Source organism: Elephas maximus, chromosome 14 (genome assembly GCF_024166365.1).
Source record: "Elephas maximus indicus isolate mEleMax1 chromosome 14, mEleMax1 primary haplotype, whole genome shotgun sequence".
Taxonomy (NCBI): Eukaryota; Metazoa; Chordata; class Mammalia; order Proboscidea; family Elephantidae; genus Elephas; species Elephas maximus.
Window position 1 is genome coordinate 41,105,977 of NC_064832.1, and position 26,438 is coordinate 41,132,414.

Below are 26,438 nucleotides of genomic sequence, written 5' to 3' on the forward strand. Positions count from 1 at the left end.
TCCATCCTTCTTGTTAATTTTCTTTTTACAGGCAAGAATTAAAATGGCTTCTCTGGGCCAAAGCCAAACAAAAATCAGACACAAAGCCATTTACAAGAAACAGAATGTTAGACTTAAGCAGGTTTTACTTTGATAAGTAAACGAATTAGCAACACTCATCCAATCTAGATAAGCCACTGCAACATTCAGTGTCCAAAACAAAAGGAAAATTAAATGTGATTAACCAAGGATGGCAATGTACTTTGGACATGTTCTGAGGAGGGACTATTCCCTGGAGAAGGACATCAGGCTTGGTAAAGTAGAGAGTGAAAAAGAGACCTTCAACAAGATAGACTGACACAGTGGCTGCAACAAAGTGTTCAAGCATAACAACGATTGTGAGAATGGACCAGGACCAGGCAGTGTTTCGTTCTGTTGCATGCAGGGTTGCTAGGAGTCAGAACCAATTTGACGGCACCTAACAACAACGATAACAACCAATCAAAGCAAATGGCAAGATATTTACTCATCTAAAAAAACAACCAAACCAAACCCATTGCCGTCAAGTTGACTTTGACTCACGGTGACCCTATAGGACAGAGTAGAACTTCCCCATAGGATTTCCAAGGAGCAGATGGTGGATTCGAACAGCTGACTTTTTGGTAAGCAGCTGAGCTCTTAAGCACTGCATCAGCAGGGCTCCACTTACTCATCTAAAGCTTTAAAAAAGACTGCCACTGTGGAAACTGGAGATTGGGTGCCACCTGTTCCAGAACAGTTTTCTTACTCAATACACCCTTTAATTCTTCTTGACTTGTTGAACAAATTTTCCTTTAAACACTCTGAAAACTCCTAGTAATGTTTTTTTTTTTAATTTAACGAACACTTTTTGAGGCTATAGGCACTATTTTGAGTCCTGAAGGATGGGGAGTGGGAAAACAAAAATAATTAAACAAATTCCCTGACCTAAGAGAGTCTAGACCTACTGGCTAGTAGATAAGTACACACGACACAAGGTAGGAATGGGGAAAGTAGGCTTACTGTGGAATTATCTAGTCGCAAGTTGGCAAATTGGAAACCCCGGTGGCATAGCAGTTAAGAGTTTGGCTGCTAACCAAAAGGTCAGCAGTTTGAATCCACCAGGCGCTCCTTGGAAATCCTATGGGGGAGTTCTACTCTGCCCTATAGGGTCCTATGAGTCAGAATTGACTTGACGGCAAAGGGTTTTTTTTTTTTTAAGGTTGCAAATTGGAGCACTGGGGATGAGGCCTCACTTCTAAATATCACTGTGGCCACATGGTCTGTATTAGTCTCCTAGGACTGCTGTAACAAAATACCACAAACTGGGAGCCTTATAAGAACAGAAGTTCGTTGTCTCACAGTTCTAGAGGCTGGTAGTCCAAATTCAAAATGTTGGCAGGGCTATGCTCTCTCCAAAGTCTCTAGGGAAAGATCCTTTCTTGTCTCTCCCACTCTCTAGTAGCCCCAGGTGTCCCTTGGCTTATATAACTCTGTTGTCATAGGGCAGTCTTCCCTCTACCTGCCCTCTGTGTTTCCTCCTATTTATAAAGACACCATACAGATTAGATAAGGACCTACCCTATTCCAGTGTGAACTATTGTTAACTGAACTGACAACATCTTCAAAGACCCTATTCCCAAACAAGGTGGCATTCACGGGTACCAGGGTTAGGACTTGAGCATATCTTTTTGGGGGACACCGTTCAAATCCATAACGTGGCTCATCTTGGAGTATTTACCCAAGTCTCACGGTGGAGGCAGGTTGATAGGTAGACTGCTGTTAGGCCTCATCTGACTGCTGAGTGTGGGAAATTCCACCTGGGTCTGGGGTACTTTAATCTGTGTAATAATTCCCTGTATTTTTGGCCATTGCACCTGAAAAAATGAACTCCTCAGCATCTTTATTCTTGTCCCTTTGGGGGAAGAGAGCTAGAACAGCACAGAAGGGCAGTCAGAGCTTGCCAGCCCATTTAGCCCCTCTTCGCATTTGTTCCCTGGAAGAGGCAGCCAGCCCAGGTAATTAGAGTCAGAATCCTGATGGAGGTACTTTGTTCAAAGTTCAGTAGTCTGGGTGGGAGAACTCTGCGTGCCCACTTCCCTCGTTAATAGCTTTACTGACCTTCTCTGAAGAAAAAGTCATTAGAATGTTGAGTTATGATCTGTTTCTTGTAAAATCGTGCCAGTCCCCCATTTATAGCCCTGTATTTCAACCAATTCTAATTATCTGTTAGAATATACTTCTCCCAGCCCTTGGAGAATATTTCAAACCCTCGTCCAAGCAATCAGCATACCTCTTTTTTAGAAAGCTGATTGCGACCTGCTATATGCAAGTCTCAAATAATTGTACCCCCTCCTTTCCCAACAGCCATATAATCCTTATCTATAGGGCTGGTGTCATTTGCTTACTTAAACTTGGAAGATGACCTTTCAAGGAGGATATTTGGTGTCAGGAACCTAAAGTGGAAGAATAAAAAACTCGAGGATTTTGAAGTCATTTTCTGTATTTCCTTAGGAGTTTCATCCTTTCCCTCCCATTTTCAAATACCATTTGAAGTCAATTGTCATCTTCTATCCTCAACTCTTGCAAGCAGGCCGGCTTAGTTCAGAGTTCATGGGGGTCCTGGGAAATGGAATTCATGCATCTGCAGAATACTCACCGGGTAAAATAAAGCCATCCCTGTTGGCTTATGAAGTCAAGCGTTCCCTGCTACATCTTGAACTTGACTGTGTCCGGTGGATTTCTTCTCTCACCTGCCTTCTTTTATGTATCATCGTCTATCATTTCAGAAAATTCAAGTGTCTCTCAAAGATTTCTGGAGGTCTGTGTCTTTTCTGCTTTGAATGGGACTACAATCACCAGCACTGCTAAGGGGAAACATTTTTACAGACTTTCTAAATCTCTGCATTGCCGAGAAGAATTAAAAAAAAAAAAAAAAGGAAGACAGAGAAGAAACACTTCTCTTGTCTCTTTATTTCTAATCACTTTTTCCTTCTAACAGGACCAAAGCACCATGAGAAATGGCACTCTTTTACAGCAAGGACTCATTTGCCCATAACGAACACAGAGTACAAAAGCAAATTAAAAAAAAAAACTCAGCCCTATGCTTAGAGAGGCCATTAGGAACGATTTGACATTTATTGAACAACAGATGGTGATTAAAAGCATAAAAGCTAGATTGCCTTGCTAGAAACAAAGGGTAGTTCTACTGAGGAAGTATAACGTTTCAATTAAAATACCTCTCAATGTCAATTAAATCATATGAAGATAAGACTGAAAATGGTTTCTAGCTGCACTATAATCAATAGTGCAGTTAAAATCCTCATCAAGAAGCACCCAAGTTTTTAGCTTGACATTTTGCTAAAAGATTAGCCAAAGCTTCAGGAAACCATTTCCTTTAGTGTAGGGTTCAAAAGGTAAACATTTAACCAGGAGTGCTTCATATGTGTTAACCAGATTTATTTCCACAATGGGAGAGAAGGCTCAATGCCTTTGCTTTGTCACAAATCTCAGCCACTTTCCAGTATGGATTAGGCGCTAGTGAGGGGTGGGAAAATAACCCCATGTTTTCTACAACAAGGAATATCACTTTAATGATATTCTCACTCTCTTGGGAAGCAGGGAGCTGGAGTGGAGCTAGAGAGTTTTATAATGAGAAGGACCTTGCTTTGAATCACAGCTCAGTTACTTGGGGCAAGTGTCTCACATGATCAAAATGAGTTTCCTCATCTGTAAGACTGTCATTCTAATGTCACCTTTCCAGAATTGCCTGGCACATTTTAGGCACACAGTGAATAAGGGACCCTATCTTAGACACCATTGGTGGACCCTGGTTATAGATAATACAGTCTAGGCAGGGAGACCCTGGGCGATGCACATGGATAACACACTCAGTTGCTGTCTTTGTTTTTTTCTTTTTTCAGGAATAATTTGATTATATTTATTAAAAATCCTTAAATTTTTAAAAATTTTACTGTGTTTTAGGTGAAAGTTTACAGCGCAAATTAGTTTCTCATTCAAAAACTTACACACAAGTTGTTTTGTGACATTGGTTGCAATCCCCACCATGTGTCAGTACTCTCCCCCTTTCCCTTTACAATCTGGGTTCCCCTTTTCCATTCTGTTCCTTCCTTCTCATCTTTACTTCCGGGCAGATGTTGCCCATTTGGTCTCCTATACTGGATTGAAGTAAGAAGCACATTCCTTATGTGTGTTACTGTTTTGTAGGCCTGTCTAATCTTTGGCTGAAAGGTGGACTTTAGGACTTGGCTTCACTTCTGAGTAACGAGGTATCTGGGGGCCATATCTGAGGGGTTCCTCCAGTTTGTGTCAGACCAGTAAGACTGGTCTTTTTTTGTAAATTTGAATTTTCATCTACATTTTTCTCCCTCTCTGTCTGGAGCCCTCCATAGTGTTCCATGCCATAGTGGTCAGTGGTGGTAGCTGGGGACCATCTAGTTCTTCTGGGCTCGGGTTGGTGGAGGCTGTGGTTCACGTGGTCCATTAGTGCTTTGGACTAATTTTTCCTTGTGCCTTTGGTTTTCTTCCTTTTCCTTTGCTCTGGACATGATGGGACCAACAGATGTATTTTAGATGGCTGCTCTCAAGCTTTTAAGACCCCAGATCCTACCAAAGCAGGATGGGGAATATTTCATGAACTGTGTTATGCCAATTGAACTAGATGTACCCTGAGACCATGATCCCCAGCCCTCAGCCCAAGTAACTCAGTCCCTCAAGTTGTTTGGATGTGTTTAGGAAGCTTCTACGACTTTGCCTTGGTCAAGTTGTGCTGCCTTCCCCTATACTGTGTGTTGTCTTCCCTTTCACCGAAGTTGACACTTGTCTACTACCTAGTTAGTGATTTCTCCTCCCAACCCTCCCCTACCTCGTAACCACAAAAATTGTTTTTTTCTGTCTGGAAACCTTTTCTTGGGTTTTTAAGATAGTAGTATCATACGACATTTGTCCTTTTGTGATTAACTTATTTCACGCAGCATAATGCCTTCCGGATTCATTCACATTGTGAGATGTTTCATCATTGTTCTTTATCCTTGGGTAGTTTTCCACTGTGTGTACATACTATACTTTGTTTATCCACTCATCTATTGATGGGTAGATAGGTTGTTTCCACCTTTTTGCTATTGTGAATGATGCTGCAATGAACACAGGTGTGCATATGTCTATTTGTATGAAGGCTTTTATTTCTCTAGGATATATTCCTAGGAGTGGGATTGCTGGATCAAATGGTATTTCTACTTGTAGCTTTTTAAGGAGGTGCCATATCATTTTTCATAGTGTTTGTACCATTTTACGTTTGTACCAGCAGTGTGTAAGAGTTCCAATCTCCTCACAGTTTCTCCAACATTTTTTCTTTTCTTTATTTTTGTTTTATTAGTGCCAGTAATGTCGGTGTGAGACAGCATCTCATGTAGTTTTGATTTGCATTTCTTCAATGGGTAATGATCTTGAGCATTTCCTCATGTGTCAGCTGCCTGAATATCTTCTTTGGTGAATTGTCTGTTTATATCCTTTGCCCATTTTATAATTGGATTATTTGTCTTTTTGTTATTGAAGTGTTAAAGTATTCTATAGATTTTAGAGATTAGACACTTGTTGGATATGTCATAGCCATTTTTTTTTTCCCAGTCTTTAGGTTCTCTTTTTACTGTTTTGGTGAAGTCTTTTGATGAGTGTAAGCATTTAATTTTCAGGAGCTCCCAGTTATCTAGTTTATATATGCCAAGTATTAAGGCCCCTAGCATTGTCCCTAGTTTTTTCTTCCATGATCTTTATCATTTTAGGTTTTATATTTAGGTCTTTGATCCATTTTGAGTTAGTTTTTGTGTATAGTGTAAGGTATGGGTCCTGTTTTATTTTTGTACAGATGGACATCCAGTTTTGCTAGCACCGTTTGTTAAAAAGACTGTCTTTTCCTCATTTAACGGACTTTGGTTTTTGTCAAAGATTAATTGACCATAAGTCTATGGATTTACGTTTGGGTTCTCAATTCTGCTCCATTGGTCTATGTGTCTGTTGTTGTACCAGTACCGGGCTGTTTTGACTACTAAAGCTGTATAGTAGGTTCTGAGATCATGAAGTGTGAGGCCTCCTGCTTTGTTTTTTTTCCTTCAATAATGCTTTGCTCATCTGGGGCCTCTTTCCTTTCCATATAAAGTTGGTGATCAATTTTTCATCTTGTTAAAGAATGCTTTTGGTATTTGGATCAGGACTGCATTATATCTGTAGATTGTTCTGAGTAGAATTGACATTTTCACAATGATGAGTCTTCCTATCCATGAGCACTTTATAGTTTTCCATTTATGTAGGTCTGTTTTAGTTTCTTGCAATAGTGTTTTGTAGCTTTTTTTTTTTGTATAGGTCTTTATGTCCCTGGTTATATTTATTCCTAAGTATTTTAACTTTTTAGGGGCTATTGTAAGTGTTACTGTTTTCTTGATGTCTTTTTCGAAGTTCTCTTTGTTGCTGTATAGGAATCCGACTGATTTTTATAAGTTCATCTTGTATCCTGCCACTCTGCTGAATCTTTCTCTTAGTTCCAGTAGTTTTCTTGTGAAATCTTTGGGGTTCTCTGTGTATAGGGCCATATCATCTGGGAATAAGCATAGTTTTACTTCTTCTTTTCCAGTCTGGATGCCTTTTATTTCTTTTTCTTGCCTTTTTGTTCTAGCTAGGACTTCCAGCACAATGTTAAACAGTAGTGGTGATAAAGGTATCCTTGTCCTGTACTCTTTCTCAGTGGAAATGCTTTCAGTCTCTCTCCATTGAGAACGATATTGGCTGTTGGTTTTGTATAAATCTCCCCCCTGCCAAAAAAAAAAAAAAAAAAAATCTGTTGCCATTGAGTCAATTCCAACTCTTAGCAACCCTATAGGCCAGAGTAGAACTGCCGCATAGGGTTTCCAAGGAGTGGCTGGTGGATTCAAACTGCCGACCCTCTGGTTAGCAGCTGAGCTCTTAACCACTGTGCCACCAGGGCTCCTGGTTTTGTTTAGATCCCCTTTATTATGTTGAGAAATTTCCCTTCTATTCTTATTTTATTGAGACTTTTTTTAAGAATGGGTGTTGGACTTTATAAAATGCCTTTTCTCCAACAATTGTGATGAGCATGTGATTCTTTTGTTTTATCTTTGTGGTGAATTATGTTGATTGATTTTTTAATGTTGAACCATCCTTGCATACCTGGTATGAATCCCTCTTGGTTGTGCTGTATTATTTTTTTGATATGATGCTCAAGTCTATGGGTTAGAATTTTGTTGAGAATTTTTGCGTCTATTTTTTTTTATTCATGAGAGATACTGGTCCATAATTTTCTCTTCTGGTGTTATTTTTGCCTGGCTTTGGTATCATAGAATAAATTCAGGAGTATTCCTTTCTTTTCTAGGCTCTGAAATAGTTTGAGTAGCACTGGCGTGAGCTCTTCTCTGAATGTTTGATTAGAATTCTCCAAGGCCTTTTTTGTTGTTGTTGGGAGGTTTTTTTTTTTTTTTTTTTAAATTACCTCTTCAATTTCTTCTCTTGTTATGGATCTGTTCAGATTTTCTATCTCAGTTTGTGTTAGTTTAGGTAGGTAGTGTGTTTCTAGAAATTTCTTCATTTCATTTAGGTTTTCAAACTTACTAGATTACAATTTTTTATAGTATTCTGTTATGATTCTTTTTATTTCGTTTGGGTCTGTTGTAATGTTCCCTATTCCCTTCTATGTGGGTTATTTGCTTCCTTTTCTGTTTTTCTTTTAGCCGTTTGGCTAATGGTTTGTTGATTTTGTTGATCTTTTCAAAGAATCAACTTTTGATCTTATTGATTCTATTATTTTTCTGTTCTCTATTTCATTTATTTCTGCTCTGACCTTTCTTATTTCTTTTCTTCTGGTGTCTGTGAGCTTCTTTTGCTGTTCTTTTTCTATTTGCACCAGTTGTAGATCTAACATTTTGATTTTGACCCATTCTTCTTTTTTGAGGTGTTCATTTATTGTCATGAACTGATCTCTGGGCACTGCCTTTGCTGTGCCCCAAATGTTTTGGTATGATGTGTTTTCATTCTCATTTGATTCTAGTAATTTTTTTATCCTTTTTTATTTTATTACTGATATCTTCTATTACCCATTTGTTTCTTAAGCAAAATGTTATTCAGTTTCCATACGTTTGATTTTCTTCTCTTGCTTTTCCTATTATTGATTTCTACTTTTATGGCATTGTGATCAGAGGGAATGCTTTGCATTATTTTGATGTTTTGTATTTTGTTGAGGGTTACTTTGTGGCCTAAAATGTGGTCTATTCTGAAGAATGTTCTATATGAGTTGGAAAAGAATATATACTTTGCTGCTGTTGGGTGGAGTGTTCTACATATGTCTATAAGGTCAAGTTGGCTGATTGTGGCCTTTAGATCTTCTGTAATCTTTGTTGAGTTTCTTTCTAGATGTTCTATCCTTTACTGAGACTGGTGTGTTGACGTTTCCTACTACTGTTACTGTGGAACTGTCTATTTCTCATTGCACGTTGTTAGAGTTTGTTTTATGTATTTTGGAACTTTGCTGTTGGGTGTGTAGTCATTTATTAAGGTTATGTCTTCTTGGTGGACTGTCCTTTTAATCAATATACAATGGCCTACCTTATGTTTTATCATAGATTTTGCCTTAAAGTCTATGTGATCTGAGATTGTCATTCATGCATTTTTCTGGTTACTGATTGCTTGATATATTTTTTCCCATCCTTTGATTTTTAATATATTTGTGTGTTTGTGTCTAAGATGTGTCTCTTGTAGACACCATATTGATAGGTCTTTTTTTTTAAAATCTATTTTTCCACTCTCCATCTTTCTACAGGTGTATTCGAGCTATTTATATTCAGTGTGATTATTGATAGGTGTGAGTTTATCGCTGTCATTTTGTAGTGCTTCTTTTGTGGTGCTGATGTTTTCTTTGTTCCTCTTACTCTCCTGTGCTGAATTCCTTTTGTTTGTGGATTTTCTCTTCTTCTTTTTTTTTTTTGTTATTATAGGTTTTGTGTTTACTGAGACTTTGTGTTTTTCTTCTGATTAGTGGATTTGTTAACTTTCTTTGTGATTACTTTGAAATTTACCCTTATCTTTCCACAGTTGAACCAATCTTTTATTATTTAATATCACCTTGACTTTTTCTCCATTTGCAAGTTTTATATCTACACTGTTTATTCCCCCCTTTATTTTTTTTTGACATTGTCATCATTTACAGATTGACGTTTCTGTTTCCCTGGTTTAAGTCTTTTAGCTTTGTTTAATTACTGAGAGTTCTTTTCCTAGGTTGGTCTAGCTGATGCTGTCCTGTGTCCTAGATTCCTGTTGCTGTCTGATGTTGTTGGTTCTGTAACAGAAGGACTCCCTTTAATATTACTTGTAAGTTTGGTTTTTACAAATTCCCTTAATTTCTGTTTATCTCAAATGTCCTAAATTTGCCAACATTTTTAAGAGAGAATTTTTCAGGATATGTTATGCTTTGTTGGCAGTTTTTTTCATTCAAGGTTTTATATGTGTAATCCCATTGCCTTTTTGCCTGCACAGTTTCTGCTGAATAATCAGAGTTTAGTCTTGTTTTTTCCCATTTTGTATGTGACTTTTTGGTTTTCTCAAGCTGCGCTCAGGATTCTTTCTTTGACTTTGGTTTTGGTAAGTGTGATTAGATAAGTGCTGGTGACTTTCTTTGGGGGTCTATCATATATGCTGTTTGTTGGGCTTGGATGGTCAGCTTTTCATCTTTCATGATATTCAGGAAATTTTCTCCCAGCAAATCTTCAACAATCTTCTCCGTTTTGTCTTTTTTTACTCTCCTGATCTGGAACTCTGATTATGTGCAAATTTTTGCTCTTGATTGTGTTCCATATAATTTTTAAGTTTTTTTCATTTTTTTTCTCTGATTTTTTTTCTCAAAGTGATATCCATGGATTTGCCTTCAATTTTACTGATTCTATCTTCCATTGTTTCAAATTTGCTGCTAAGACCTTTTATTCAGTTGTCCATTTCTGAAATTTTGTTGTTTATCTTTTGAACTTCTAGTTGCTGTTTTTGTATGATTGCTAATCATTTATTTATTTTCACATTTTATTCTTGTATTATTTTTCTGAGTTCTATTGCTGTGTCTGTGTTTTCCTTGATTTTCACTATGTTTTCATTTTTTTCTGTGTTTTTCCATGATTTTCTTAATTTTTTCCTTGTTTTTGTCTGTGTTTTTCTTGATCTTTTTCCTAATCTCTTAACCCACTTCCGTCGAGTTGATTCCAACTCATAGTGACCCTATAGGATTTCCAATACTGTAAATCTTTACAGAAGCCGATTGCCATATCTTTCTCCTGAGGGGCTGCTGGTGGTTTTGAACCACCAAACTTTTGGTTAACATTCAATTGCTTTAACCACTTCTCAATAAATATTAGTCTTTTGAATTCTATCTCAGGTAGTTCCACTGCCTTTTCTTCTACTGGAAGGCATTTAATCTAGCTCTTTATTCCTTCATATGATGTTTAGAATTCCAGGATTGACGTTTGTATCTGTTTTACTTAGTTTTTCAAGTCTTTGTTGCAATGAGTTAGCATGATGCCTTTGTCTATGGCAACATGTTGGCTCTGCCCCCATCTTAGTTTCTTAGTGCTGCTGTAACAGAAATACCATAGATGGGTTGCTTTATTGAACACAAATTTATTTTCTCACATTTCAGGAGGTTAGAAGTCTGAATTCAGAGCACTGACTCTAGGGAAAGGCTTTTTCTCTCTGCTTTGGGGGAAAATCGATGTTTCTTTCAGTTTCTCTCCCCTGCTTCCTTGTTGATTGCCAGATACTTTTGTGCCTAATCTGTTCTTTTTATATCTCAGAAGTGATTGGCTTAGGATACATCCTATAGCCCCGTTAACATAACAAAACAGTCCTATTCCCAAATGAGAAAACACCCACAGATATAGGGGTTAAGTTTTACAACACATTTTTGGGGGATACAAATCAATCCATAACAGCTGCTAACCAAAAGACTGGAGGCTCAAGTTTGCCCAGAAGCACCTTGGAAGAAAGGCCTCGTGATCTACTTCCAAAAAATCAGCCATTAAAAACACTATGGAGCATTGTTCTACTCTGAGACACACAAGGTCACCATGCATTGAAGTCTTCTTGAGGACAACTGGTAATTTGAGGTAGATCTCACCAAAACTGTGTTCAATGGAACACAAGTTCTGTTGCATGTTCCATGCCAAAAAGTTATTTATGTCAAAGACAGTTGGGAAAAGCTTGTATATCATTCTACTTTTTAACATTCATAAAACACTTTATCAGATTCAAGTCTCTGAGAAATCCTACTATGATGAATTATTACTGCCTTTATTTAATCCAGTATCTCCCAAACATTTAGCTATGGAAGGCTTCTTTTCCCCCAACCCCCTTGCATAAATAAAAACCTATTTACATACCGTGGACCCTACTTTGAGAAAGGATGCTTTGGAATGTTCTATCTTTAATCCCTGTTATGGACTGAATTGTGTCTCCTCAAAATATGTGTTAGAATCCTAATCCCTATACCTTTGGATGTAATCCATTTTGGGAACAGGGTTTTCTTTGTCATGTTAATGAGGACACACTAATGTAGACTATGTCCTAAACCTAATCACTTCTGAGTTATAGAAAGAGCAGAGAAGGCACAGAGCACATACAGAAGGAAGACAGGCACTGTCTGATGACAATAGACACAGAGGAGTCTACAAACCCAGGAACGCCAAGGATTTCCAGCTACTAGAAGCTGAAACAGACAAGGAAGGGCCTCCTCCTAGAGGCACACTCTGAATTCTAACTTCTAGACTCCTAAACTGTGAGTAGACAAATTTCTGTTCTTAAAGCTACCCACTTGTCGTATTTTTGTTACAGCAGCACTAGGTAACTAAGACAAATCCCACCTCCTAATTTACATCAATCTCATTCCTTCGTTCTAGCCCCAGCTCTACTTGTTTTACCTGCTTCCCTTCCTTCCTGCTCCAGCCACTTAACCATGTGCTCATCACCACTCCACAGTGGCCCCAGCCCCTGATCCCATCACGCCTCCCTTCTCTGGCCCTTCACTGGCCTTCTTTACTTCTGCTCTCCAGGTGCCAGGTGTTCCTTGAGAAAGTAATGATGAATTTGGATCCACTGCAGTGAAATGTAATACATTCCAAGCTGAATCTCCACTGTTGCTCAGCAATTCTTGTATCCTTCTTATGCTGTTTCTCTATTGTGTGCATGTATTTCTTATTTCATCATCTACTAATAGGCCACCACGAGCCAATCACAATGCTGGTCACTGGGGTGGTAGATAAGAAGGGTCAGTTGCTGATGAACTCCCGCTCTCAAACTGCTGATGGTCTATTGGAGGAAAAAATAATACTATGAGAGAAAAGCATTAATGGAAGTACCTTTATGTTGGAACAGAACAAGGAATAAAGAGGAAAAGAGAGTTTGTCAGACAGACAAAGGTAAAACCAAACCAAATCCATAGCTGCCAGTTGAGTAGACTCTGACTCATAGTGACCCCATGTGTGTCAGAGTAGAACTGTGCTCCAGAGAGTTTTTAATGGCTGATGTTTTGGAGGTAAATTGCCAGGACTTTCTTCTGAGGCACCTCTGGGTGAACTGGAACCTCCAATCTTTCAGTCAGCAGCTGAATGTGTTAACCATTTGCACCATCCAGAGACAAAGGTGGGAGAGTGTGGATTTCAGGCAGAAGGAATAGCAGGTGCCTTCAGGAAGTTTCAAGTTATGGTCAGACGTGAGGTTATTAGTTGGGGGAGAATAGGATGTGAGGCTAGGAAGGAGGCAGGAATAAAAACACTGTATGCTAAGGCATTTGCAATTTATCCTGTTTGAAATGAGGGGCCATTGATGGCTGCTTATAGTGATAAGATTTTCACTTTAGAAAGGTCACTATGGGATTATAAGTGATTTTAATTTTCCTTTTTGTCGCTTTTGGTATTTTAAAAAGTCTCTGCATTACTTTGGTTTATGAAAATGTTATAAAAATGTCACATGAATATATTTTGTAATATATTGTGAAATATATTTTTATGTATATCTTTATATGTGTACAAAACTTTATAAATGTGATGATTAAAATATTTAGACATATGCAGAGAAAACCCTGGCTTTTCCCACCTCTCCGCCCCATCAATTTATACTCCATTCCCATAGGCTACAATTTTCAAAAGATGAGTTTATTCTTTCAGCTTCCCGTTTATTTTTCTACGCATTCTTTTTTTTTTTTTTTAATAATTTTTATTGAGCTTTAAGTGGACGTTTACAAATCAAGTAAGTCTGTCACATATAAGTTTATATACACCTTACTCCATACTCCCACTTAATCTCCCCCTAATGAGTCAGCCCTTCCAGTCTCTCCTTTCATGACAATTTTGCCAGTTTCTAACCCTCTCTACCCTCCTATCTCCCCTCCAGACAGCAGATGCCAACACAGTCTCAAGTGTCCACCTGATACAAGTAGCTCACTCTTCATCAGCATCTCTCTCCTACCCATTGTCCAGTCCCTTTCATGTCTGATGAGTTGTCTTCGGGGATGGTTCCTGTCCTGGGCCAACAAAAGGTTTGGGGACCATGACCGCCGAGATTCCTCTAGTCTCAGTCAGACCATTAAGTCTGGTCTTTTTATGAGAATTTGGGGTCTGCATCCCACTGATCTCCTGCTCCCTCAGGGGTTCTCTGTTGTGCTCCCTGTCAGGGCAGTCATCGGTTGTGGCCGGGCACCATCTAGTTCTTCTGGTCTCAGGATGATGTAAGTCTCTGGTTCATGTGGCCCTTTCTGTCTCTTAGGCTCATAGTTATTGTGTGACCTTGTCTACGCAGTCTTAAAGTGTTAAACACATATTTTTAAAGTGTTTAAAAGCAAAGATATTATCTTGAGGATTAAGGTTCACCTGACCCAAGTCATGATATTTTCAATCACCTCATATGCATGTGAGAGCTGGACAATGAATAAAGAAGACCGAAGAAGAATTAATGCCTTTGAATTATGGCATTGGTGAAGAATATACCATGAACTGCCAGAAGAATGAACAAGTCTGTCTTGGAAGAAATACAGCCAGAGTGCTCCTTGGAAATGGGGATGGCGAGACTTTGTCTCACGTACTTTGGACGTGTTATCAGTCTCTGGAGAAGGTCATCATGCTTGATAAAGTAGAGGGTCAGTGAAAAAGAGGAAGGCCCTTGACGGGATGGACTGACAAAATGGCGGCAACAATGGGCTCAAACATAACAATTGTGAGGATGGTTCAGGACAGGGCAATGTTTTGTTCTATTGTTGCTATAGGGTCGCTATGAGTCGGGACTGACTTGACAGCACCTAACAACAACAACATACTTATATACACATTCATTTTCATACACATGTGACTTATATTTGTTAGTTAAAAACCATAAGTAAAATCATGTTATGCCTTTGTTTTGTGATTTACGTTTTTCACGCTAACAATTTCCGGGAAGTCTTTTCACATATGGATCTGTCATTCTTTATAACGACTGCATAGTGTTCTATAAAATGGATTTCTTTCAACCACTTCCCTTACTGAAGGAAGTTACCATTATCAGCAGTACTTCAAGGATATTTTGTACATACTCTTTGTGAACATGTACAAACATTTCTTCAGGAAAAACTCCTAGAAGTAGAATTGCTGGATTAAAGGGCATTTAAAATTTTGAAAAATATTGTAAAAAATGACTTCCAAAATGGTCTCAGTGAATCGCTCTTGCTTACTCGAAAATTTTATTTCTAATAGCAAACCTTTCTTGTTAAAATACAATCTAAGCCTACAAAGCTTGTTACTAGAAATAAAGTTCCCAGGTAAGAAAGACCTGTAGCCTAAACTAATCCTTGGATGGCACAACCAGTAAGCGCTCAACTACTAACTGAAAGGTTAGCAGCTCCAGCCCACCCAGAGGCGCCTTGGGAGATAGGCCTGGAGATCTGCTTCTGGAACATCCCAACCTTGATAACCCTACAGAGCGCAGTTGTGTTCTGCACACATGGGGTCATCATGTGTTAGAATCAAATCGACAGCAACTAACAACAACCACCGTAGTAACTGACACAAAAACGAATGAGAGTAGTAACAATATTATTCATAATATGTGCTTAAAATAAAATTGAACCAAAATATCAAAAGCAATAGCAGGGAAGTTGGATGGGGGAAATCGGTGGGGAGTTAAAGGGTGCAGAAACCCTTGTTTAGTCTGACAGGAAGACACAGACATGTATTAACCTTAGCTTTTGATAGAAAAATTTAAGTGTATATATGAAAAATTTAGATGTAATTAGTAAAGGAGTGAACATAGACAGTATAACTTGAAATGGGTAAAGAAAAATAAAGGAAATAAAGAAAACATGGTCAATCAACAGAAACCAGGACAAGAAAAAGAAGCAACTTAAAATGAAAGAAAAACAAGTAGAAAATACAAGATATGATGGCAGAAATAAGTCTTAACATGTGGACAACAAGGCTGCGTCCTCACATCAACGTCTGTTTTCTCCCACATGATCAGTTTTGAGTGACCAGGAAATGAATTGCCTGGTGATTCTTGGGGACCGGCAAGCAAGAGGGAATGCAAGTGTCTTAAATTAGCCTAATCCAACTACAGGAAATAATTTGCACTGTGTGGTTACTAAAATGAGTCAAATCCAACTCATGGCAACCCCACGTATATCAGAGTAGAACTGTGCTCTATCGAGTTTCAATGGCTGCTTTTTTGGAAGTAGGTCACCGGGCCTTTCTTCTGAGGTGCCTCTGGGTGGGTTCAAACCTTCAGCCTTTCAGCTAGCACCTAAGCGTATTAACTTTTTGCACTATCCACGATTATAAAATCTATTGCCATTGAATCAATTTCAACTCATAGTGACCGTATAGGACAGAGTAGAACTGTTCCATGGGGTTTCCAAGGCTGTAATCTTTATGGAAGTAGACTGCCACATCTTTCTCCTACAGAGCTGCTGGTGGACTTGAACTGCCGACCTTCCAGTTAGCAGCCGAACACTTAACCACTGTGCCATCAGGGCTAATTCACTCATGCTTAGGGGAGAGGTTTTCTTTTCCTCCTGCTGGAAGCATGTTGCCATGAATCAGAATCGACTCTTTATCAATGAGTTAGAAGCAATGTAGTCCCAACCACCTCTGGCAGACTCCTTGCAGCCATGAGGGAAGCTAGCCTTGGATGAAGCTGAGGATGGCAGAGTAGAGAAGTGGAAAAGTCCTGGGTCCTTGAGGACACCACTGAGCCACTGATCATATTGTACCTGAAATCTGCCCTGCCTCGGGACTTCAAATTATGTGAGATAATGGGTTTCCTTACTGTTAAAGCCAGTATGAGTTGAGATGGTTTATTACCTGAAGCTGAAGGCATTCTAAATGCTACACCAAATGTTTTCATAATCAAAACAAAAATAAAGAGACTAAATTCACTTTTTAAAAGACAGGCAGGCACTTAGGAGTTAAAAAAGCAATCCACCAATGTGTGACTATGTGATTTACAAGAAATGTCTCTAAAGTTAAAGAACACAGAAAGATTAATATTAAATGAAGGAAAAAGATGTACCAGGCAAATATTAAACCAAAAGAAAGCTAGCCTAGCAATATTAATGTCAGACAAAATAGAATTAATAGAATTTAAGATGAATAAATTTAAAGAATATGCAGAGGAAAATTTTATACAAATACAAGGGACAATCCACAAAGAACACAGACCTAACTATGCAGCCTTGAATTAAAACAAAACTGACAGTTACATGGAGAAATTATCAAATACATAATAAAATAAAATTGATATACAATAAAACACAATTTACAAAAATTAATAAAAACTGAAAGTTCTTAAGAATAAACAAAAATATGCAAGATCTTAATGGAGAAAATTATATGATATTAGTAATGGACATAAAATGAGATCTGAATAAGTGAGAGGTAAATCATGTTCATGGATGGGAGATCTCAACATTTTAATCACAACTAATTAAAGATGTAAACTATCTCCACGTTTATCTATACATCCAATGAAATTCCAGTCAAAGTCTCCTTAGAATACTTTGGAACCTTTCACGGTGATTTTAAAATTCATATGGATGAATAAAGGAACAGGATATGCTAGGACAGTTTTGAAAAAGAACATGAAGGAGATACTCACCTTCCAAAACCAAATCAAACCCAGTGCTGTCGAGTCGATTCTGACTTATAGCGACCCTATAGGACAGAGTAGAACTGCCTCATACAGTTTCCAAGGAGTGCGTGGCGGATTCGAACTGCCAACCTTTTGGTTAGCAGCAGTCGTGGTTAACCACTGTCACCAGGGTTGCCTATACTCACCTTACCATATATTTATTACAAAGTAAAAAAAAAAGAAAGTACTTATCATTAAACAGAATGAGGTTGGTGGAGGGATTTATAAATAGATCAACGGAATGGAATAGAGCCCAGAAACTAACTTAGGCGTGGAACTTGGTTTGTTACTGAAGTCGCATCAAAACTAGTAAGGGTAAACATAACCTATAATATACATAAGCAGCCCTGGTGGTAGAGTGGTTAAGCCCTCGGCTGATAGCCAAAAGGTTGGAAGGAGGAAGTTGTTTCAGTAAAGATTTACAGCCTTGGAAACCGCGGGGGGCAATTCTAGGGTGTCCCAGAGGGTGGCTACCAGTTGGAATCGACTTCACGACAGGTAAAAACAATATAATATACATGGTGTTGAGACAATCAACTTACTGCATGGAAAAAAAATGGAAATTAGATTACTATTTCACACCTTACAAGAACTCCGTACATAAATGTGAAAAATGAAACTCTAAAACTACCAGGAATAAAGGTAAAAATATAGAAAAATTGTGAACTTGGGATAAGGAAAACATTCTTTAAAAAGATCAAAAGCATAATCTATAAAGGGAAAAGTAGATAAATGTGACTGCATCAAGGCAAATACCCCCGAAACAAGGCTTAAAAGCAATCTCTGGGCAAAGAAAAGATATTTTCTGTGTACAAGATGAAGGATCAGTATCCAGAAAAAAAAAATTCCTACAAATGAATGAGAAGAAGACAAAAAATAGAAAAAAAGTCAAAGGATTTAAAAAGTCAAATCACAGTAGAGATGTGAATGGACAATAAATATAACAAATAAGAAAAATTCTCAGTGTCATGAGTTACTGGAAAATGCAAATTAAAACAACATTTTTTAACCTTTCCGCTTATCGAAAAACAAAGTCTGACACTTTCATGCATTGGCAAGCATGTAGAAATTAGATATATAAAGGAACGGGAAAAAAAAAAACCTACCATTCAAGCTGGTAATTATTTTCCCCTTCTGCTTGGTTTGCTCAGCGCTGTGTGCCAATTTGTACCTGGCATAAGACTTGGACTGAGGGAACGGCTCAGAAAATGATTTTTGAATGATCTGATGAAATTTTTCCTCCCTGCTCTTTCCCCAAAGAAGCCCTCTTTGACACCTTATCTCATTTTTTTTTTTTTGTATGTTTTTATTGCCATCTTAGTTACCTTTTAGTTATCTAGTACTTCCCTAACAAAAAATACCACAGGTGGGTGGTTGTAAGAATAAGAATTTATTGTCTCGCAATTCTGGAAATTAGAGGCCCAAATCAGGGCATTGGTTCTGTCAGTAGCTCTAGGAGTTTCTTGATGTCTTGTCTTCTCTGTGCGTGGGTCTCTCTCTGTCTGTTTCCCCTTTTTATAAGACATCACTCAGAAAGAATTAAGTTTAAGACCCACTCTACTCCTATGCAAGGAGCCCTCATGATGAAACCAAAAATCCATTGCCATCGAGTTGATTCCTACTCATAATGACCCTATGGGACAGAGTAGAACTGCCCCCATAGGGTTTCCAAGGAGCAGCTGGTAGATTTGAACTGCTGACCTGTTGGTTAGCAGCCCAGCTCTTACGCACTGCACCGCCAGGTGGCAAAATGGTTAAGAGCTCAGCTGCTAACCAAAAGGTTGGCAGTTTAAACCCACTCAGTGACTCCGTGGGAGAAAGACCCCATGATCTGCTTCTGTAAAGAGTACAGCCTTAGAAACCCTATGGGAAAATTCTACTCTGTCACATGGAGTTGCTTTTTATAAGACATCTGTGAGTCTACGAGTTGAAAATCAACTCCACAGCACCCAACAACTACTCCTGCACAACCTCATTAACATAACAAGCAAACCTCTATTTCCAAACAGAGTCATATTTATAGGTACAGGAGTTAGGACTTCAACATGATCTTGGGCGGACGTGATTCAATCCACAACAGGCCCTTACGTTATTCTGCCTCTACTAACCCAAAACGCTAGAGTTGTTTATTTGTCTTATTTTAGTCCATATTCTTATTCTTCCAACTTAATGACAAAATTTTTGAAAGAGGGGCTATTTTACGTCTGAGTTCCCTGTATCTCATAGCTTACTACCTTGGATATAATGGGGGCTCGATAACTGTTAGATTTAATTCAATAACGGTAAAAACCATGTAAATTAAAAATCATGAGAACTGTCATTTTGTAGTGGGTATTGTAAAACTTTCATGTAGCAACTTAAGGTCTTTATAGCTTAAAAATGAAAAGGATATTTCTATAAAACAAACCCATTGTCACTGAGTCGATTCCAATTCATAGCGACCCTATAGGACGGGATAGAACTGCCACATAGGGTTTTCAAGGCTGTAATCTTTATAGAAGCAGATCACCAGGTCTTTCTCCCACAGAGCCACGCCTGGGTTTGAAACATTGATGTATAGGTTAGCAGCCGAGCGCTTAACCACTGTGCCACCAGGGTGCCTTTTGATACTTTTTATACCATCTCTTATTTTAAGCTTTCCCGTTGGAGGGTGGAAAGCCATTGAATGTATTTATTTGCTCTAGGAAAATTGTGCTTAGAGGAAATGAGTGATGTTAATAATCCTAGCACCCTGAAAATGCATTAGAATCTTCTCTAAATTAGATTCGCCTTCCTTCAGACCAAGGAAGGTCTCTTGGCATTTTGATTACTAAGGACAACAGGATCAAGAAATGATTTGGGGGTTCCTGGAAAGTGAGTTTTGGTTTAATTAGATCTCACTGTATGAACTGCAAATTGACTCACATGGGTGGGAAGAGGGAAGCAGGAAGAGTAATTCCACCCCATTCTTTCTACCTGCTCTTTCTTCCTCGTTTCTCTTCCTACATCTCTTCCTAAACCCATCTCCCTTTGTATCCCAATGCCTCCTTCTGACTCCTTTCTCACCCTTCTCAGGCTGTTCAATGACAGCTTGGGACATTTGTTCAAAATCTCCCTCTTAAGACTCTATGTGCTTGGGGTTTTCTTTATCTGCATACAATTTGCCTTTCTCAGGGGTGAGAAAGGGTGTTTAGTATAGTACAGATGCATATTCTGTAAAATACCCTAGAAAGAATGCTTGCTATTCAATGAGTGTACCCTGGTGGATTAGGAAGTAAAATACTCACCTAGCCAAGGGAAAAATTTAGCAACCTTGGATGCCTGGGCATCACTGGGCAGAAATTATTGCTAATTAGTACCCTACCAGTTTGGGAGCATTAATAGGCTTTGGGGAATCTGCTTTTAGACCCGAAGTGTATTTTGTTCGTTTTAGCTAGTTATATGGGACGAGAGCAGAATGACAATTACCGAAATAGTTTCATTTCAGTAATTCACCCTAATGAAGACTTGTCATTGGAATGATTATCCAGTCGTTGGTCCTTGTTTTTCTGCCAAGATTTCAGAAAAAACAAACTCAGATATTCCTCAAGCCTGAGAAAACACAACCTTCTTTTTAAAATATTTGAGAGAATCGTATTCATGGATACAGAAACGCTCACAAAAGACTTGTCCTAGACAACTACATAAGTGGAGAGAAAAGGAAAGAAGATATCTTTTGAAACATTTAATTTTCATTTCAGTACTCATCAAGCAATAATATAAAATAAAGTGCTTCAAACTGATATCTTCAATTTTCTCCTAAAAAGAAAATGTGTCATCTATTTTATGATTTATTGAGGCTAAAGACATATGTGAGAACAACTTTTATGATTAATTAAGTGAAATTACTTGAGCATAATACTTGCAATGATATTATATTTGAATTAAAATTCACTTGAATAAGATTGATGACATTTTCAATCAGCAGATTAATTAAACTCTTGTTAATTATGCATAAGTCAATATGTTTGGATTCTGTATCAATCAATACACTGAAGAAACATCCACTTACTTGCCCGTAGAAAACTGCTTGGCTGTTGTTTTTCTAGCCGCTTTATTTTAGAAGTTAGAGTTCTTTCATTTTCTTTATATCAGGGAAGTCAATATTTGGTAGACTTCCACGTGAAAATAATTATTGCAACATTAAATTTTTTGCTTCTTTTATCATTGTGGAAGTCTTTCTTGGGTTCCAATGACTCCTTTAATGATTGTTCTTGTAACTGAATTTGAGTTTTGCCACACTCAGATTTTTTTGTAGAGTGGTGATGGAATTTGAGCTGACAAAGTCTGCAGCTGAATTGCTCGGCCTGATGCCTGATTTGAACTGTTATCTGCTGCTCTGCTTCCCACTCACAACCAGGACTCTGACTAAAACGAAATCTTCTGCTGTGTTTAACATTCTGCAGGGCTGTTAGCTGTTAGGAACCTTACTTTTCCTTTGACAATTTCTCCCCTAAATCCCATTTTCTAGAGGCTTAATTTCTTACAAATTGCTGTTTGTCTTTGTAGGTTGAGGAACACATCAGTAGTGCTGGTCATGGGTTGAATTATGTACCCCCCCCCCCCGCAAAATGTGAGTATCAACTTGGTTAGACCATGATTCCCAGTATCATGTGGTTGTCCTCCATTTTGTGATTATAATTTTATGTTAAGAAGATTAGGGCGTGATTGTAACACCACCCTTACCCAGGTCACCTCCCTGATCCAAACTTCCCTGGGGTGTGGCCTGCACCACCTTTTATCTCTCAAGAGATAAAGAGGAAGGAAAGCAAGTAGAGAGTTGGGGACCTCATACCACAAAGGAAGCAGCACCAGGAGCAGAGTGCGTCCTTTGGACACGGGATCCCTGTGCCTGAGAAGCTCCTCAACCAGGGGAAGATTGAGGACAAGGACCTTCCTCCAGAGCCAACATAGAGAGAAAGCCTTCCCCTGGAGCCTATGCCCTGAATTTGAACTTGTAACCTACTAGACTGTTAGAAAATAAATTTCTCGTTGTTGAAGCCACGTGCTTATGGTATTTCTGTTACGGCAGCACTAAATGACTAAGACAGTGCTTTTGACACAAAACCATAGAAGGATACATTTTCTTTCTGTCTTAGCATGGTTTTGGGCAGTGGTAAGCCTGCATGCTGGTAACTTTTTATTTGGAGCATCTCTATGCAATGCGATAAAGCCAAATGCAGGGCTAGAAAATCAATCCAGGACCTCTTCCCATCCTACAATTTCTGAGCATTTATTTGCTGTATTTTTATTCACTGGGCCAAATTCTCCTGTCAGTCTGGCAAGAGTTTGCATGCTACAAATAGCTACCTTTGAATGAGTGGGAGTTTTCCAGGCTCTCATCAGAGAATCCAATTTTGGGCTGTCATTTAGCTCCTGTCAGAAGCCTGTGCGAGACAATTGATATTTGAGAAATAGAGTTTATAGACGTGCAGTCTGTCCTTTATGTGTGCTCAGCTGTATCTTGATCACCAGAAAGCTCTAAATATGGTGCCCATTAGCTTAGCCTTTCCCAACAGAAACTCGTTCATGAATTGTGTTTTAGTGCTAGGTCTTTTTCTTTTATCTTTTTCTTCTAAGCATTAATACTAGACCCAGTGAAATGAAGAACCTTCCTGTAACTTCTGTAAAAACTTCTTAAAGATACTGCCCATTATGGTGTTCAATGTTCCTCATGTAAAAACTCAAGCGATGAATTCCTTTTACAATTTATTAACCGGAAAAAAGTTGGTCTCTATTGAAGAAGTGAAAGTTTTACTTTTTGTTAGACAAGGAATATGGCAGCCTTTATAGTTTCTGATTATGCATTGGCTGTCAGGAAGCTCAGAACTAAGGTAAATGCTATAAGAAGAGAGAATGAGAAATCATAGGCAGCTTCCAGGAGGAGCAGAGGAGTAAAACGCCTACCCAGGTCATCATTCTTTGTCTTTGCATATCTGTTTATTTGTTGAGTCAATAGCCGTTTGGCACCATGCCAAGTGTTGGAGGGACCAACATGGTCTTTACCTGGGATTATGGTTTGGAAGGATATTATGGATAGAATTGTGCCTTCCCCAAAATATGTGTTGGAATTCTAACCCCATACCTGTTTTTTTTTTTATACCTGTGGATGCAATCCTGTTTAGAAATAGGGTTTTCTTTGTTACGTTAATGAGGCTGTATCAGTGTAGGGTGTGTCCTGAACATAATCACTTCTGAGTTGTAAAAGGAACAGATTAGGCACAAAGGCACACAGACACAAAGGCAAGATGGGTGCTATCAGATGAACATGGAGACAGAAATATCCACAAGACAGAAACTTCCAGGATTGCCAGTTACTAGAAGCTGAAATGGACAAGGGAAGACCTTCTCTAGAGCTGATGCCCTGAATTGGAACTTCAAGACACCTGGACTGTGAGAAAATAAATTTTTGTTCTTTAGAGCAACCCTCTTGTGGTATTTCTATTACGGCAGCACTAGGAGACTAAGACAAAGGGGGACAAAATAAACAAGTGGCTCCACAAATGAGTGAGAGAATAGAGGTGCTAAAACAAAAAAAACCAAACCCCTTGCTGTCGATTCGATTCTGACTCACAGCGACCCTATAGGAAAGAGTAGAACTGCCCCAGAGAGTTTCCAAGGAGGGCCTGGTGGATTGGAACTGCCGACCTCTTGGTTAGCAGTTGTAGCACTTAACCACTATGCCACCAGAGTTTCCAGTAGAGGTGCTACAGGGGCATAAATAAGAAAGTACCCAGCTCCTCCTGGAGACACCAGGGCAGATCTTCTCCCTGAATCATGAAAAATAAGTCCCTGGGAAGACAAAAGCTAGGATGGAACATGTTTGAAGGCAAATAGGGAAAAGTAGCAAAACAGCCATAGCAATGTGTTCAGCTATGAAATGATTATGCAAAGGCATTCTCCTTTGTGGCCAATAATAAATGACGGATAACATTATGAAGAGTGGGAATTTCAGAACAGTTGATTGTGCTAACGTGGAACCTATACATAGATCAAGAGGCAGTTGTTAGAACAGAATAAAGGGATACTGCCTGGTTTACAGAGCCCTGGTGGAGCAGTGGTTAAAAGCGCAGCCACTAACCAACGGTCAACTGTTTGAATCCACCAGTTGCTCTTTGGAAAGCCTATAAGACAATTCTACTCTGTCCCATAGGGTCACTATGAATCAGAATCAACTTGATGGTAATGGGTTTGGTTTTTTTGATTGTTGTTGTTATTGTTAGGTGCCGTCGAGTCGGTTCCGACTCATAGAGACCCTATGCACAACAGAACGAAACACTGCTCGGTCCTGCGCCATCCTTACAATCGTTGTTATACTTGAGCTCATTATTGCAGACACTGTGTCAGTCCACCTCGTTGAGGGTCTTCCTCTTTTCCACTGACCCTGTACTCTGCCAAGCATGATGTCCTTCTCCAGGGACTCATCCCTTCTGACAACATGTCCAAAGTATGTAAGACCCAGTCTCACCATCCTTGCTTCTAAGGAGCATTCTGGTTGTCCTTCTTCTAAGACAGATTTATTTGTTCTTTTGGCCGTCCATGGTATATTGAATATTCTTCGCTAACACCACAATTCAAAGGCGTCATCTCTTCTTCTGTCTTTCTTATTCTTTGTCCAGCTTTCACACGCATACGATGCGATTGAAAATACCATGGCTTGGGTCAGGCACACCTTAGTCTTCAGGGTGACATCTTTGCTCTTCAACACTTTGAAGAGGTCCTTTGCAGCAGATTTGCCCAATGCAATGTGTCTTTTAATTTCTTGACTGCTGCTTCCATGGGCATTGATTGTGAATCCAAGTAAAATGAAATCCTTGACAACTTTAATCTTTTCTATCATTATGTTACTCATTGGTCCAGTTGTGAGGATTTTTGTTTTCTTTATGTTGAGGTGTAATCCATACTGAAGGCTGTGGTCTTTGATCTTCATCAGTAAGTGCTTTAAGTCCTCTTCACTTTCAGCAAGCAAGGTTGTGTCATCTGCATAACACAGGTTGTTAATGAGTCTTCCTACAATCCTGATGCCCTGTTCTTCTTCATACAACCCAGCTTCACAGATTAGTTGTTCAGCATACAGGTTGAGTAAATATGGTGAAAGATAAAACCCTGATGCACACCTTTCTTGACTTTAAACCAATCAGTATCCCCTTGTTCTGTCCAAACAACTGCCTCCTGATCTATGTAAAGGTTCCTCATGAGCACAATTAAGTGTTCTGGAATTCCCATTCTAAAACCTTATTTTCTGATTTCCATGGTTTAAATCAGAACAGATGTGTGCAGGGGTTATATACTTCCATCGTACTTAGTCTGTATGCTGACCAAATAATATGAGAAAGTGGACTGTAGGAAGAAGAATATGGACCCAGGATTGGAGGAAGATTCGTTGTTAATCTGCAATATACAGATGACACACCCTTGCTTGCTGAAAGTGAAGAGGACTTGAAGCACTTACTGATGAAGGTCAAAGACTACAGCCTTCAGTATGGATTACACCTCAACATAAAGAAAACAAAAATCTTCACAACTGGACCAATAAGAAACATCGTGCTGAACAAAGAAAAGATTGAAGTTGTCAAGGATTTCATTTTACTTGGATTCACAATCAATGCCCACGGAAACAGCAATCAAGAAATCAAACAACATATTGCATTGGGCAAATCTGCTGCAAAAGAAAGACCTCTTTAAAGAGTTAAAAAGCAAAGGTGTCACTTTAGGACTAAAATGCACCTGACCCAAGCCATGGTTTTTCAATCACCTTTAATGCATTTGAATTGTGGTGTTGGCAAAAAATATGGAATATACTATGGACTGCCAGAAGAACAAACAAATCTGTCTTGGAAGAAGTACAGCCAGAATGCTCCTTAGAAGCAAGGATGGCGAGACTTCGTCTCACTTACTTTGGACATGTTATCAGGAAAGACCAGTTCCTGGAGAAGGACATGCTGCTTGGAAAAGTAGAGGGTCAGTGAAAAAGAGGAAGCCCCTCAACGAGATGGATTGACACAGTGCCTGCAACAATCAGCTCAAACATAGCAATGATTGTGAGGGTGGAGCAGGACCGGGCAGTGTTTCCTTCTTTTGTCACTATGAGTTGGAGCCAACTTGACAGCACCTAACGATGGCAATGACATGTGCATGGGAAAGCTGGACAATGAAACAGAAGAGCAAAGAAAAATTGACACATTTGAATTATGGTGTTGGCAAAAAAATAT